The sequence below is a fragment of the Ictidomys tridecemlineatus genome, chromosome 12, assembly GCF_052094955.1.
Source record: "Ictidomys tridecemlineatus isolate mIctTri1 chromosome 12, mIctTri1.hap1, whole genome shotgun sequence".
Taxonomy (NCBI): Eukaryota; Metazoa; Chordata; class Mammalia; order Rodentia; family Sciuridae; genus Ictidomys; species Ictidomys tridecemlineatus.
Window position 1 is genome coordinate 46717093 of NC_135488.1, and position 15283 is coordinate 46732375.

At 42.8% G+C, this 15283-nt stretch overlaps 1 long non-coding RNA gene across 1 annotated transcript; it reads left to right on the forward strand.

Moving 5' to 3' along the window:
* The first annotated feature begins 3237 nt into the window (after window positions 1-3237).
* On the forward strand, window positions 3238-14782 carry LOC144369313 (uncharacterized). The gene is made up of 2 exons (XR_013428836.1): window positions 3238-3315; window positions 10274-14782. It is a non-coding gene; the product is annotated as an uncharacterized LOC144369313 (long non-coding RNA).
* The last annotated feature ends 501 nt before the right edge of the window (window positions 14783-15283 follow it).

Genomic DNA, 15283 nt, shown 5'->3' on the forward strand with positions numbered 1-15283 from the left:
TCCCAGTTATATTGGATCAGGGTCCATCTGTTGAACACATATAGTAACTTCCCTCTGTAAAGACTCCATTTCCAAATTAGGTCATGTTCAGCATATGCTGTGAGTTAGAGATTAACATAACGTACCCCATAGAAATTTTATCCTAAAAAGGCATATAAAACCAATTCTAAGTAAGATTCAGAAAAATATGCCTCTAAGCAAACAGATGATGATGCCAAAGACCAGCAGTGGTAATGCCTGAATGGTTGGGGGCAAAATAAGAAGCTGTCAGAGGCAGGACCAGGAGCAAGCTGCCGGTTGTTGACCCCAGTGGAAGGTCTTTCTTCCTACTCTATGATCCACTTAGTCCTCAGATTTAAGAGAAAAGTTGCAAAAACAATAAAGGACTGCACACCTTTTACCCAAATTAACAATATGCTTTATCCTTCTTGCTCAGTGTCTGAATAACATACTTTTTTCCCAAAATATAGAGAGCAAATTGTAGACATCATGTTCATTTATCCCTAAATACTTCAATACATTTCCTCAAAATAAGAAAATATTTTACATGATCATAATAATTAAAATCAGAAAATCAACATTGATACTATTAGTATCTAGGCAAGGCTCAACCTCTGAGCCGCACCCCCAGCTTGAAAGTTAATATTTTAAGGAATAGCACAGCAACCTGCAGTGAGGACAGCTATCCCTATCAGGCCCTACACCAGCTCAGGTCAGGGCAGTGCCTGGCACATGTTAAGGGGTAAATAAACTGTTTATAAATCAGTGAGTGAATCAACCAAGCAACAAATCAAACTGGTTGATTCACAGTGGGTGTGACAGGTCGTAGGAAATCTGCCACTAGGGAGAAAGCCCTGTCAGCTGGACTTCTCCCAGGATCTCCAAGGCCTCTCACAGGTGGGTCTCCAAGAGGAAAAGGCAGGAGACCCACAGGGAAGCCCAGCACTCAGGAGTCCCAGAAGCTCAAGGTGAAAGGGCCAGGCTTCCTTGCACAGCAAGGTTGGCCTGGACTTCCCAGAAGGCAGCTGAAGAGAGGCCCTGCACTATGTCAAGGAAGTCTGTGTCCACAGGAGGGGGCATCACAGCAGCCAGAAAGCTCTGGGACCAGCCCTGCTTCACTGGCTGTGTGATTTCTTCATTCTTTTTTGGGGGAAGGTACTGGGCATTGAATTCAGGGGTATTTAACCACTGAGCCCCATCCCTAGTCCTTTTTATTTTTATTTTAAGACAGAGCTGGCCTTGAACTTGCAACCTCCTGCCTCAGCCTCTGAAGTCACTGGGATTACAGGTGTGCACTACTGTGCCTGGCCTGGCTGCATGATCTTGAACAAGTCACTTGGCTTCTCAGAGATTCACCTTATCATCTCTAAAATGCGAATAAGCTCATGAAAGCCAGTGTGAGGGCTGAACAAGGTGACATGTTTCAAGCCTAGTGCAAAATACCTACTCAAAAATGGCAACCATTATTTTTTAAAGCCTTGAACTACAACAACTGCAGTCATAAAAAATTTGAAAAATACTCAAGACTGTACAATACCATCATCAAGGACATGCCTTGTCCATTCACATTTTAAAAGTGTGGTGATGGACACAATTCAGCCCTAAGAAATTCAGGATGATACATGTTACAATGTGGATGAATCTTGATGACCTTGCACTAAATAAGCCAGCCATGTATGTGGTTCTACTTACATGAAATGTCTAGAACAGGAGAGCTAAGAAGAGTGGAAAATAGATCAGTGGTGGCTACAGCTAAAAAGCTTCCTTCTTGGAGTGATAAAAATGTTCTAATTAGATTATAATGATAAATGCACAGGTTTGTGCAAATATTGTGCACTTCAAATAGATGAACTGTATGGTATGTGAATTATAGTTCAATAAAGCTAAAAAAAAAACAAAAAAAAAATAGTTATACACAAGAAGACAAAAAAGGGGGGGGCGGGGAAACACACTTTGGTGTCAGGAATTTTGGGTGCAAAAACCTATGTCCCTTGCTCAATCTGTGTGGCTCCCTCCACCACCTGTATGAAGAGTGTAATAACAGAATCTACTCCATAAAGGGACTGGGAAGGCAGTGAGGGAAAACGCATGAACAGAGGAAGACAGTGGCTGGCACACAGTTTAGACTCATGAAGGAAGACAGCCTTGAAATCCTAGGAGATGGGGGAAGAAAAATAAAAGGGAAGAGACAATCATAAAGACAAAAGAAAAGAATATTAAGGTCAGATTTTCTGCCAAGATTGCTGGTGAAATTTTTTGCGGCAAAATGAGTTACCAAAAAAAAAAAAAAAAAAAAAAGGACTTTGAGGGTTTTAGGGGGCTCTGAGTTCCAGAATTGGAAATGCTGAACTGTGGACTTAACAACAAAATAGGGCAGAGAAGGCAGGCGGCGGCCAGCAGCGGCCCTGGAGCCAACCTTAGGCAACACAGCAGCAGGGCGCCTTCCTAGGGTGCGCACAACCCACCAGGGCCCGGGGGACAGGAAAGGCGACACTGCGGGCTGACGTCCGAGTCATCCGTCTCTGCACGGAGGCCACCGGCAGCTGGAATTCAGCTGACGGAGGCCAGTGCTCTCCGACTCCACCTGGACAACCACCATCACCTTCAGAGCCCCGCGGGCGCCTCTCAGCCCCGAACCCGGTGGGCATCACCATGTGACCAGGGGGGTCGCGCCTGCCCGCCTGGAAAGCAAGGGTCGCCAGTTCCCTCCTCTTCACCGAAACGAACCGTGGAGAACCGACTGCACTTCACGTCACTTCACAGCCAAGCGCCCCGACGCCGAGAGGAAGGAACCCGCGCAAGGTCACCGAGCGGTCCCGGGCTGGATGGGAGAGACGCGGGACGCTGCTCACTTCCCTCCGCCCGGACTCCCGCAGGCCCCGGCGACCCCCGGCTGCCGCGCCCCCTCCCCGCGCTCACCGGTCGACACACCGCACAGCGCAGGCAGGCGGCCCTCAGCGCGCACCGCCGCCGCCATGCTGAAGCGCGAGCCCCGCCTCCTCCCTCCGGGGCAGCCGGTCCTTCGCCTGCCGCGAGGCTCCTCGTCAAACGGCGGGCCCCAGCCCTGGGCTGGAGGTGCGAGACCCAAGGACCACACCGTAGCCCATATCGGGTTGGAAGGATTATCCGGATGGGCCACAGGGTAGGTTGGATCAGGCGTAGCCGCGGACAGCTCCGCGGGGTCTTCGCGCTAGGGCCCGGGGGCGGGGCGGGGGCGGGGCTGGGGCGGGGCCAGCCCGGGGCGCGGGTCGGCGAGTTGGAGGCGGCCGCTTGTGAGCGCCCGGGAGGTCGGGCTGGCGCAGCGAGCTCTCCAAGGTACCCAAGGCCGGGACCCACCAAGTGTAGGGAGGATCCACAGGGTGGATAAGACAGGGTGGAGAGATGGAAACCCGCTCCAGGAAAGCCCTGGAGTTTGGAGATGAAGTCCTTTGCTCGAGTTTCACAGGCATTTCTGCATTTATTCTGATTCCAACGTGTGGCCGTCACACACGCGTGTCCCAGGGTTTTCCCGTTCATCTCAGGCTCCGCTTGATGCAGTCTGTTCTCGCACAAATGATGCACAAACCTGCCACAAAGGACGGCAGGAATGTGTTGTGAGAAACGGCTCCTGCTCAGATGGTCTTTAACGATGGATCGGATCAGGGTTAGAATGTTGAGACATACAGAAAAGTAAAAATCGGGGCAGAGCCGACCAAGACTGACATAGTTGGGTTGGGGTTGTGGCTCAGCGGTAGAGCACATGCAAGGCCTTGGGTTGGATCTTCAGCACCACGGAAAAATGAATAAATGAAACAAAGGTATTGTGCCCAACCACAACTAAAAAGTAAATGTTAAAAAAAAAAAAGTGACACAGTTGTTGTGCACTGCTGACCTTTGTGGCTAAGTGAGACAAAAGCCAGTTCAGTATGGACAGCCCAGGTCAGATCGGTGGCAACTTTCTGGTCTGTGTTGTGGTCAAGCCTTCAAATGCTGTAAGGTCAATAGCAAGTTTGTTTTTTATTTTGGTTGGCATGTTGTTTATACCTAAATAATTATACATTTGAAATAATTATACATTCACAGGAAGTTGCAAAATTAGTACAAAAAGATACCCATGCACCATTCACCCAGTTTCCCGAAATGGTAATATTTTACAGAACTATAATGTGAAAACCAGGAAGTTGGCATTGATGCAACCCACTGAGTTTGTTCAGATTAATCAGTTTTGCATGGACTCATCTGTGAAAGTGTGTGTGTGGAGTTCTATGCAATTGTAGCATAAGTAGACTTATGTAACCACCACCACCACCATCAATGTACAAAACTTCTGTCTCCACAAAGATCCCTCCTTTCACCTGTAGAGACACTCATCCACCCTCCCACCATCTAGAAGATAGCAACCACCAATCTATTCTTCATATCTATAATTTTGTAAACTTGAGAACATTTAGTTATTACCATCCTACTCACAAAAGAAGAAATTCATGTGTTGACATAAGATGAATAAAATTTATTTATAGATACCATTCAAATGTAGAGAGAAGAAATTGAAATAAAATATGTATTTCATTAAAGATTAAACTGAAACAAATACAAAAATAAAAAATAATAAATAAATGGAGTCACATAGTGTGTGATGTTTTGAGTTGGCTTTTAGACTGTTGATGTCTATTCAAGTTGTTTTAGTTTCTCACTTTTATTACTAAGTACTTATTATTACTGCCATTTGTTTGACCATTTGCCCTTTCTAGCATATTTGGCTTGTTCCCAGTTTGGGGCTATTCCAACCAAAGCTATCATAAACACTCATGTACATATTTTAGACATTTAAACTTTAAAAATTGTACCAAATACATGTAAACTTTACCATCTTAACCATTTTAAGTGAGCAGAACAGTGGCATTAAATAAATTCATATTGTTGTGCTATCATAATCACCTTCTGTTCATAGTATTCATTTGATCTGTGCTGGGTGTGGTGGCGCACACCTGTAATCCCAGCTGCTTAGGAAGCTAAGGCAGGAGCATCACAAATTCAAGGCCAGCCTTAGCAACTTAGTGAGACCCCATCTTGAAATAAAAACAATAAAAAGAGCTAGTGATATGGCTCAGTGGTAGATCACCCCTGGATTCAATCCCTAGCACTGGGGGAAAAATTCTTTACATTTTGAAAAACTGAAATTGTACTTACCAAATGTTAACTCCCCCTCTCTGTCTCTCAGCCCTACCATTCCCCTTTATGTCTCAAGAAGTATGCCTACTCTGAGTACCTCATACAAGTAGAGTCACACAGTATTTCTCCTTTTTCTCGTTGATTTCACTTCAGTAGCATTTGGCAGAATCGTCCTTTAGAGATCAATAACATTTGCATGCACATGCATGTGCACACACATATAACTCCATATATATGTCATGTATACAGCTGTTGCCTATATATAACTCCATCCCTGTGGTGTTTATATAGTCACTTGTCAAGGGACAATTGGGTTATTTCCACCTTTTGTCTATTGTGAATAATGCTGCCATGAACATGGGTGTATGAGCATGTCTTTGAGTCCCTGCTTTCAATTCTCTGAAGTGTATACCAACCCCATACCTATTTCTGCATGGGCATAAGATTTCATTTCTCTGGAATATGCCAAGTTCTAAGATTCCTAGATGTATGGTCAGTATATGCTCTGTTTTTAAAGAAACTGCCAGCTGGGTGCCGTGACACATGCCTGTTATCCCAGTGGCTTGGGAGGCTGAGGCAGGATGATTATGAGTTCAAAGCCAGCTCAGCAACTTAGCAAGGCCCTAAGCAACTCGGTGAGATCCTATCTCTAAATAAAATATAAAAAAGGGCTGGGGATATGACTCAGTGGTTAAATACCCATGGGTTCAATCCCTGGTATTAAACAACAAACAAAAAAACTGCCAAACTGTTTTTTCAAAGTGGTCTTAGCATTTTATATTCCCATCAGCAACGTGTAAGAGATAGATGCTCTCTGCATGCTCACTAGCATGTAGTATTATCACCATTTTAAAAGCTGTTCTAGCGGGTATATAGTGACATCTCCTTAAGGCTTTAATTTATATTTCCCTAATAGTTAATAACACTGAACTCCTTCCATGTGTGTGTTTTTTTCTTAACCATCTATCTGCATATCCTTTTTGGTGAAATGTCTGTTTGTATGTTTTGCTCATTTTCTAGTTGGATTATTTGTTTGTTTGTTTTTCTCTTTTTCCCCCCAGTACTGGGGATTGAACTCAGGACCACACACATGCTAGGCAAGAGCTTAACCACTGAGCTACAGCTCCAACCCTGATGATTTCTTTTACTGTTCAGTTACTGTTCATTTCTTTATTTATTCTAGGCGATTCCATTTTCAAATAGATAATTTGCGAATATTTTCTCACAATCCACAGTTTGTCCTTTCATTCTTTTTAGCAAGGCCACTTGGCCATTCACCAAGCAACAGGTTTTTATTTTGATAGTCCAGGTTATTAATTTCCCTTCATGCATTGTGCTTCTGGTGTCGTGTCTAAGAACCATATCCCTAATTCATGGTCTAAAGCTTGTCTCCTGTTAATTTATAAAAGTTTTGTAGTTTGGGGCTTTACACTTAAGTCTTTAATCCATTTTATTTTGTTTTGCTTTATTTTTGTAAGATGTGTGAGGTTGAAGTCGGCTTGCAGAAGGGTTCAGACAAGCTAGTCACTTCCTCCCCCAGGAGCCAGGGGTCCCCTTATCCTCATTTCTACAAAACTGCCTCCCACAGCCACTGCTAGTCCACTCTGCACCCACATGCATCCCCATGTTGCCCAGTGGGACATTCTGTGTCTTCCTTTTATAAACTGCTGTTGAGCTCATCTGTCATTGTGTGGTCAGCCATCCACATGGCCCTGGAGCCATTTTTAGTGTATTCCCAGAGCTGTGCAACATCATCACTGTCAATTTTAGATCACATTCATCACTCCAAAGAGAAACCCCCATACCCTCTGCCACTCCCCTGATCCCCATCTGCTACCCCAGCCTGAAGCAATAGCTAGTCTACTTTCTATCTCTATAGATTTGCCTCTTCTAGAAAATCCCTATCAATGCAGTCACACATGGTCCATTGTGGCTGGCTTCTTTCACTTAGTATAACATTGTTGCGGTTTACCCATGTTGTCGCAGGTATCTGTACTTCCTTACATTTTATGGCTGAGTAACATTCTGTTTGCTTGGATATACTACATCTTATCCATTCGTCAGTTGATGTACATTTGGGTTACTTTTGCATTTTGTCCATTATAAATAATGCTGCCATAAACATGCATGTACAACTTTCGTGTAAACATGCTTTTGCTCTTTTAGATATGTACCTAAGAGCAGAATTGCTAGGTCACATGGTAACTCTGCCAGACTGGTTTTCAAAGTAGCTGCAATATTTTACAGTCCTACCAGCAGTGCTTAGGATTCTGATTTCTCGCCAATAGTTTTGGAGTTCAAGCATTGCTGTTTTAATCTAGTTGTCTTTTATTTTCCAGTTTTATTGGTTCTTTGAATATTTTGGATATCAGCCCCTTATTGGTACATGATTTGTAATTATTTTCTTCCATTCTGTAGGTTTTATTTCCATTTCTTAATAAGTATCTTTTGAAGCACAAAGACTTGAGTTTCAGTTGTGTTTTTCTATTTTATTGCCATTGCTTATGCATTTGGTGTCATGTCTAAGAATTTACTGTCAAATCTGAGGTCGTGAAGATTTGATCCATGTTTTCTTCTAAGAGTTCTTACATTTAAGTCTTTAATTTATTTTGTGTTCATATTGGTGAGATGTGGTCCAACTTTATTCTTGTGCATAGGCCCTCCAAATGTTACATCATCATTGGTTAAGGGAAGGGAAAAAAGAAAGAAAAAGATAAGGAGAAGAAAGGAAAGACTATTTTTTCCCTATTGAATGGTCTTGTCACACTTGTTGAAAATTAGCCATCCATAGACATGTAGGTTTACTTCTGAGCTCTCGATTCTATTCCATTGATCTACAACATCTGTACCACACTATCTTAACTGCTGTAGCTTTGTAGTAGGTTTCAAAGTTGTGAAGTATGGGGTTTTCTACTGTGTTCTTCTTTTTAAAAGTTATTTTGGCTATTCTTGATATCTAGCAAATCTAGTAAATATTAGAATCAACATGTTAATTTCCGCAAATAATACAGCTGGGATTCTGATAGAGAGTGCTTTACTGTATAGATCAGTCATCTTGACAATAGCATGTCTTCTGACCATGAACATGGGATGTTTTTCCACTTCTTTTTTATAATTTCTTTAATTTCTTTCAACCAGTGTGTTTAGCTTTCAGAATATAAATGTTGCACTTCCTTTTTTATTTTATTCCTAAGTATTTTGTTCTTTTTGGTGACATTACACATGGAATTGTTTTCTCAATTTCATTTTTGGATTGCCTGTTGTGCATGTACAGAAGTAGTAGTGATTTTTGTATATTGATCTTGATTCTAGCAATGTTGTGGGACTCTTGTATTCTAATAGGTTTTAGTGGATGCTTAGGATTTTCTGTGTACAAAATCATGTCATCTGTGAACAAAGAGGTTTTCACTTTCAGCTAGCTAATTAGCCTCTTAGGACATGTGTTGTTCTCTCCCTCTCACATTTCTTTTTACCACTCTCGTGCTCTGGATCCTGACATTCTCTAGCTTTTAACAGAAGGGGACACTCACAGTTGTCTTTCCTTAATCACAGAATCTCTGTAGCTCACTTGGATTTATTAGAAGTTCCAGTTAAGAAACCTGTCTTATTATTTGTTGATGAATCCTCTCTCAGAACTGAAACTGGAGGTTATCAAGCAGAATACGTGATCACTAATTTGAATTCTCTTTAGAATATAGTCGACCTGAGAGAATGTCAGACCAGATGGTAAAATGTACTGCATTTACTACACAGAGTTTGTCAACTCATGTGCACTGAGAGTAGGTTTGCGTGGCAGCATCATGTGACTTTAGGATGCTTTGAAAACAAGGAGGGTTTCCTAACCTCTGCTAGAACCCCCATAAAAATGAACAAATTAAGGAACATGTAGATGCAGCTTCCTTCCTTCTTAGAGGAGCGGCTGTCATCAGGGCTGTGGCCCATGCAAAGTCAGAATGAGAAATGGCACCATGGATGTGAAAGGAAATGCTCTAGCAAGTAGTTATGCCAAAGTAGCAGCCTCAGCCAAAGTTATGCTCCTAAATGGACCCCAAAGAGTAAATCTAGACTGATTCAAAGAGAGTATTACACATTATCAACGTGAAGACCCTGGTTCTGAAAAAAGAATAATATTAAAAATTATAACCTTCACTTGGATAATCTCTAGTGCTCCCAAAATGGCTGCTTTCTGGTATCAGATTATTTCAGATGGATATTATCTAAATTTCTCCATGTAGTTGCCCATCATAATACAGACAACTTGGTCACTATCTTAAATTAGTATTGGAGAAGGAACTTTTAAAAGGGAGCTTTTTAACAGGTTATTTTCAGGTTATGGATCACCTGTCAGCATAATTCTGGAAATCCTGTAAAGGTGGGGCATGGCCAGGAGCCAAAGCCTCCGGGGCCACCCTGCACACCTTCAGGTGGGTCTTACCCAGCTTCCATTCTTAAAGAGTTGGAATATGTATGCATCAATGTATATCTGTTTTCAGGATGAGCTGAAGCATTTCCTTGCTAAACATGCACAGTCCTTACAACCACTAGCAGCTGCTTGGTTTTTTTCCCCCAACCTGAGGCTCCTAACTCATATCAAGTGATCAAGGCACATATTTTACAGGAATCATTAGAACTCCATAAGGCATTACCCCATGTTTAAAAATGACACTGTTTTTACCATACATAATCTCCCAGAAAGCTTGAAAGAACCAACATTATTCTTAAATTAAAATGAGCAAATTTTTCAGAAACCCTTGAACTCCTAGCTAAAGGTTTTACTCACAGAATTCCTTATGGCCATAAGATTCACTCACTTGGGACACATCAGTTCTTCCCCTGAGAACTGGTACAGTAAGGCCCACTTACTTAGGAATTTTGCCTCCAATGATAAATCTACACTGCTATTCTCAGGCATGGAAAAGTACTGCAAAGGACTTGGGTCTAGATCCTTCCCACAGCATCTTCCTAAAGACCCTCTTTGTTACATTAAACCACAAGATTTTGTCTATTAAGAGTCACAGGGGAAAGGTTGAACCTCCTTGCAAAGGACCTTTCAAGGAACCACTAACAAAAGTATCACTAACTCTGGAATAAGTTATTGACAGCAGCTCTCCCTGGGATACAGATCTGTGTCTGTGCGTTGGCACAGGAAGTGATGGGCTGCTGCATTGCTCTGGATTTCTCATTGGCTTGACGTGGTGGCATCTGCGCTTCTTTCTGAACTTGGATCAATGAACAGGCTAGACGTCACATTAAAGAGAACAATTTGCTCCATTCTTCTGCACGGCTACCATTTCTTATCAGATATTATGAAGATGATATAACAAGATCATGTGCTACGGTGTACATGAACAATGGAACATTCCCCACGTGGTGAAGATAGCATCTCTGGTGGTCCCTGAATTGGCCAGCCTCTCTCCAGCAAGAGAATGAGCAGAAGGGGGATCCATAAGCACACAAGCGGAAGATGGCCACACCACTGAGCCACAGGTCTGGCTCACACTTCTTCAGCAACCATCCTGGAAGCCAGAAGGTGACGTGTGCAGCAGTCATCTCAGACATGGCCTGAACTTGGTCAATCACTGCAGCTCCTCTGTCTTTTGCCCCCACTACCAACTCAGGACCAACCATGGAAAGTCACATATCTCCCTGAAGCAGCCACATGAGATGTCCTGCTCCCAGCTAGGTCAGCCCAGTTTTCCACGCCCACAGCTCTCAACCTGGGGCACACCTGAGCTTTCCTTTTATTATTATTTTTTCATTGTAAAGGTGTCTCACTCCCTGCATGCATTTGGATGTCTGCTGCAGGTGGAGGTGGCTGATGACTTGGTTATAGGAACCTCTGAATCATCTCTGACTGCTCTTATTTGAAAGGCCTTTATTTCCACATGGGCAAAGCCCTTCCTCTTCTAGAGAAGAAAATCAAGTCCCAGAGAAGGTCATTGAGGTGACCTCCAAATGTCTTGGAGTATTTGGCACAGATTCCTGTCCCCCTCTTCTTCCTTAGTAATTGTAGCTGAGCTCACTCCTGCTGTGTTAGACAGAGACTTTGGTTTCCAGTCTCCTCAACAGGGAGTCTATAAGCAGGAGTGATACACTGCAGTTGTTTATTGAGGAATGTCTGTAATCTTCATGTTTGTTACATGTTTGTTGGGGACCGCAAATCAAGATGGCGCCTGGCAGTTTGCCAGGAGGAGTGGTTTGTAAGACAATGCCACCAAGTCATTAAGTTGGTGGGGATTCCTTATTGGCTGACTGTTGTATCTAGATAATGCTAATTGAGTCGAGCTGTGTGTAATCAGTTAGGTATGTATACCTCTGCTGTTCTGCAATAAAGAGGCTCTTACTACCTTGGGTGCCCACTACCTTGAGTTCCCGCTCAGTTCCCGCTGAGTTTTCCTGAAATGAAGCAGTTCCAGCTTCAACCTTCAAGATTCTTGTCACCTCCCAGTTATTTGGCCCAGACAGACTGCGGTACATGTTTAATTGAATAATAAGTGAAGAAGGATTTTTGACTGATTTGTTTTAAGGTGGGTGCTATGTAATAAAGTATTTGGCCGATCCTTGTTGCTGGTTCCTTGGAATTTCCTGAGCAACAAGAGAGCCCTTGGACCATGCATGATATGCAGAGTGGCAGCCTGGCCTTGCCAGAATTACCAACCAAATGATTCGAGGGTTGGGGCTTTGAGCCATGTGGTATCAGTCCATCCTCTAGGGAAAGGAAGGGGGCTGGTGACTGGGTTCAACTGCGGGGTCAAGGATAGAATCCACTATATCTGTGTAATGAAAGTCCAATTAAAACCCTGGACCCTGATGCTCAGGTGAGCCTCCCTGGTTGGCAGTACTCTGTGTATTGTCACACATAAGTGTGCAGGTAGCCTAATGTGCTCCTGGGAAATGACAGGAGCTTTGCATTTGGAAGTTCCTAGACCTTGCCCAGTCTACATCTCTTCCTGAGGCTGGTGCTACTGGGTCTCTTTTAGCTATCATTAAATTTATGATGACAATGTAATATTGTATGGTGGTGCATATCCATGATCCAGTGACTCCAGAGGCTGAGGAAGGAGGCTCTCAAGTTCAAAGGCAGACTCAGCGTCTTAGAAAGGCCCTAAGCAGCTGAGAGAGATCCTGTCTCTGATAAAAAATAAAAAAGGGTTGGGTTGGGGATGTGACTCAGTGGTTAAGCACACCTGGGTTCAATCCCTGGTACCAAAAACAAGCAACAAAAACATAGCCCTTTGTCCTGAGTTCTGAGAATCATTCTAGTGAGTTATCTAACATACAGGGGTAGTGGGGACCCCTGAATTTGTAGCCAGCTCTCAGAAGTGAAGGTGGTCTGGGGACTCCTCAATCTGAGGGCAGCCTTGTAAACTACCATGTTTTTAACCCATGAAGTTTATCCCAATTCTGAGCAGTTGGCATCAGAAACTATTACAGTGCAAAATCTAAAAGCACTCAATTTCTATTACACACACAAAAAAACACACCACACTATCCTAAAGATGAAACTATGCTAATCTATTTTTGAATTTGAAAAACCGGAGGCACCATTACATTTTTCTAAGGAAATGTTTAATTGGCAGTTTTCTAGAAGGAAAGCTTTTCAACTAGTACAAAAATATGAAATCAGCCAGGTGCACTGAGAAAACGTGGGAAAGTCAAATTCTTTTTTCAAAGTAACTCCCAACTGGTGAGAACCCACTGGAAGCTCCCTTCTCAGAGGAAGCATGAGACATGACCTTCAGCAACTGATAAGAGTGGTGAGATGATGAACAGAAAATTACTTAAATGGTTATCACAAGACCAGAGACCCTCTGGAAGGTGTGGTCATTCACTGTGGCTCTCCACACTTCAGAGATTTAGTAATTTACCAAAACATTGAATCATCTCCGTAATTCAGTTTTAGAACCCCCCCTCCTCATAACATTGTGGTCACTCTCATTTGCCATTCTCAGGACACCACTAAATCTCATTTGTCTCTGAAAAATGTCCTTTTCTGGACATTTCCTAAGGATAAAACCATATAATATGGACTCTGATATCTGCTGTCTTTCATTTAGAATAATGTTTTTGAGGTTTTTATTTTTTATGACAGCCATATTTTAGTGGTTTTAATCTTAAAAGAAGATTTCATTCCAAAAATTCCAAATCTAGTAGCATGCAGTTGCAATGGGAATTGCTTCTTGCTCAGATACAGACTACTTGTGGCCTCACAGAGAAGGTAATGTGCTACAGAGAAACAAGGACACAGGGTGTCCTATAGCAAGGGCCTTCAGTCTCATCCCCAAACTACAGCTGAACCAAGGGGAGGAGGCCAGCCCAGGAAGGTCTGCAGGGCAATGTTCTCTAAAGATCCATCTCCTTAGCCTAATCATGGCTGGGCTAGGTCACTGATGGCTGTCCACCTGCTCAGCCTTGTCACTCTGGCACCTGTGACACCCCTCCCCGTGATCCACAGGATGTGGTGACCAAGGACAGGCACAGTTAAACACTGGCCTCCGCAGGTAGAAGGCACCGGGCAGGCCATTTTCAGCTTCCTTTCAGCTCATGTGGTGGATTTCAAATCTGAAAGGAATTTTCCTCACATTCCTTCAGCTCCCAGGGTTTTTCTCTGGGGTGAAGAATTGACGTATGCCGAGTTCTGAGTTATACTAGTGGGTTTTCTCAGTTTTACCAAATTCAAAGAGTTGCTCTAGAGGTAGGCACAATGGCATGCACCTGTAGTCCCACACTCTGAGGCAGGAGGATTGCTGGAATTCAAGACCAGCATGGGCAAAACAGCAGGATCCCATCTCAAAACAAAAATTTTAATAATACTAACTTCTAGCATGGTAGACTAGGAGCTTGATAGACCCACTTGCCTAAAAGGTGACTGTTCTACAAATTATCCAGTATAACAAAGAGCAGAAGAGCCAGCAGAGGCTCCCCACATGGTCCACATTCCAGGGTTGTAACCAGCAGGGGGAGCTCTCCGGCTTCTGAAGGGATGGCTCCACCGCCAACACCCCCCCCCCCCAAGGTTCTCTCCAGTATAAATTCTCTGATGTGTAATAAGGGGTGAGCCCTGATGACGGCTTGCCACATCCAAACCTCCATCTTTCAAAGGGTATATGGCTTTGGGATTTTTATTTTATTTGTTTTGATACTGGGGATGGAACCTAGGGCCTCACACATGCTTCATAAACTTTAGGATATTTTAAATATAAGATTTAAAGGGACTTTTTTAGATGGGAATTTTAGATTAGAAATAAAGTACAAGTGTACTTTAGGTTAATGATTGGTTAGGAGACTTAGAGTCTGGTTACGTAGCTTGGCATTAGTTAATAAGAATATAACATATCTCGGGAAAAATAGTAAATCTTGGGAAAATCTGAAAAATGTAAATTAGTGACGTATTTTATTAATGATTCTGTACTTTTAATAATTACATAACTGAAGGTCATATCCTGGAAAAATGTAAATTAATGTTACATTTTTTTGTACCCCTGATCATGGTTAAGGAAATGTCATGTCTCGGCAAAGTTTTAAATTATATAATCAATGACGTATTCTGAATCTATAATGATGAGAAAAATTGTAATAAAAGATGACCCAGAGAAAGCTGCATTAGCTCTATCTCTGGAGATTGCTCCAATGGAACGACTCCTGTCTTATCTTTTCGCCGACGCCACTCATCCTTCAGGACCCCCTGGACCCCGCTAGGGCAGGACCCCGGCAAGAATGCATTTGGATTCACTGTACACTATTGCAACACAACTTTTCATTTACCTAATTGAACATGATGTAGCATTGCACCCTATGTTACTCATCCATGTACCTGGGGGAATAATGTCCATCTCATTCCACCATCTATCCTGCCCCATACATCCTTCCCTCTCCTCCCTCCCATTTGATCAAAATTTCTCCATTTCTCACATTCCCCCCATTTTGGATCAGCATCTAGTTCTTAAGAAAGAACATTCAGCTTCTGGGTTTATGGGATTGGCTTACTTCACTTAGCATGATAGTCTCCAACTCCATTCATTTACCTGCAAATGCCATCATTATATTTTCTTTTAATGCTGAGCATTAGTCCATTGTGTTTATATAGGATAATGTTTTTGTATCCACAGCAGAACATCTAGGTTGCCTCCAC